General features: G+C 33.2%; 1 protein-coding gene across 1 annotated transcript in view; it reads right to left on the bottom strand.

Moving 5' to 3' along the window:
- LRRC72 (leucine rich repeat containing 72) overlaps positions 1-1,443 on the bottom strand; it is a 39,174-nt gene extending 37,731 nt beyond the window's left edge. The window contains exon 1 of the mRNA XM_011364546.2: positions 1,373-1,443. The gene's annotated coding sequence lies outside the window, so the exon portion shown is untranslated. The remainder of the gene's footprint in view (positions 1-1,372) is intronic.
- Between the last annotated feature and the right edge of the window lie 577 nt (positions 1,444-2,020).

A 2,020-nucleotide genomic window follows, 5' to 3' on the forward strand; every position in this document is an offset into this window, starting at 1 on the left:
TATCTATCTATGACCTTAAGTGTGTCAGAATTATCTACCATACCTGTTCCATTCTGAAATATATATTATTTTAAAATCTTAAATTGGTCAGCTATTTATTCCCTTACTACCAAGAGATTCAGGGCCATTACAAAGATAAATATCTTTCTCTGTACTAATAAACTAAAAAGTATTTATATATAACAAAAGAAATATATTTACTAATAAAGGATGTCCTTCAATCAACAGAGGTAAAGTGATTAACTTCATTGATAAAGTAAGACATTTTATTTAAAAAGTAACTGAGTTCCACAGATTACATATAAGTAGAAATATATCAAGCCTATTTTAAAATAATTCATAGAATTCATAGAAATTAAAAAGCATGAAGGGAGAAAAAAATAGGAATAGGGTCATTGTTATTAAAATACGAGTTGTGACTGCACAGGTATCACTTGTTGGTTTGTAAAAACTGTGGAGTCAGAGTCCAATGCAACCCATAACCACCTCTTCCTCTTCCACCTGGGTTATGTCTCAGGCACGGTGACTATTCTGTAGAGGAAGAACCCATTTTGCTGTCTGCCACCTTGGGGAGTTGGAGTGGGATCAAAGGGGGTTGTTATATAAGGAAGAGGTTTTTCTATTTACCAGTAAAATTAGTATAGGGGTTGTTAGCTAGGGATTATAGGGGTTGTTGCTATTATAGTATAGGGGTATAATGAGTCATTATTATCACTAATAATAGTAATAATACTAACTGCACTAAAGCTCATTGAGTGTTTACTGCATCCAGGCCCTCGCCTACCTTCTATGAACTCACCTAATCCTCACAAGAACTCTGTGAAGCAGACAGTATAGTTGTACATATGCAGGCAATAGGGTACTCAGATAAAATACATGATACCCACTTTGAGAATTTCAGAGCAACAACAAATGTCCCAATGTGGTGTGGGGCATAATTATACTAAAAAAATTATCTTCCTTTGTTTTTCTGAAATTCACATGTAACTGGACATTCTATATTTTTTGTTTGCTAAATCTGACAGCCTTAACAGGAAGGTTTATTAGATGCCCAAGGTCACCCAGCTGGAAGAGATAGAGCTGGGATTCAAATTTAGCTTGGCTCCATAATCTTTGTTCTTATCCATTCCAATATGCTGCCTCTCCAATGAAAACTGTGACTCTAATGAGTGGTAAAGTAATTAGAGTGTGGTACTTGCTCATCCAGTCCTTGGGAGGGGGCACTGGAAAAGAACATATAAATCTATGAAATATTATATATATGTGTGTGTGTGTGTGTATATATATATGTATATATATATATGTTTATATATATATGTATTATATATGTATATAGTGATGCCCTTCTATTTCTTACATAAAATACACTTACTTCTTAGAAAGGAATAGCTCAAAGACATCAGCATCCCTCTTGTGTCCACATATCTTTAGTTGATCTTCAACTGCCTGATAACATATAATTAATCTGTCAAAGCACATTCCACTGAGCAAAAATACTGAGACATTTCCAGTCAATAACAATAACGTCTACAAGATCAAAGGAAAGGAGAATATGGAGGCAACCACTCTAAACTGATAAATTCCAGCACTACAATTATATATTATTTAATCATTTTTGTGGTTGAATTTCATTATCCTTAATCCTGAGCACAGATGTGTAAATAATTTTTAATCAAAAAGAAAAAAACGTATATGTGTTCATATACATCAAGAACAAGCTTTAGATTTTCTATGAGGTAATTTAGTCTTTAAATATCCTTAAATGTTCTTTCGAACACAGGGAATTAATATTTGATATGTTTTCCACATTTACAGAAGACAGTGTCAAGGTTGAAGGTGAAGGACGTGGAATATAATGTACATTATCATATAGGTGTTTTGCACCTGTAAATTCTCAATAAATGTCAAATGAATGAATGAGCGAATGGATATCATTTCCCTTTCTTTGCAAAGGAATAGTGTCTTCGTTTTTCATGAGTTACTGTCATATTTGTACCATGGGAATTTTTAGTGAAGAAGA

The sequence above is a fragment of the Pteropus vampyrus genome, unplaced genomic scaffold (assembly GCF_000151845.1).
Source record: "Pteropus vampyrus isolate Shadow unplaced genomic scaffold, Pvam_2.0 Scaffold4, whole genome shotgun sequence".
In the NCBI taxonomy this organism is placed as follows: domain Eukaryota; kingdom Metazoa; phylum Chordata; class Mammalia; order Chiroptera; family Pteropodidae; genus Pteropus; species Pteropus vampyrus.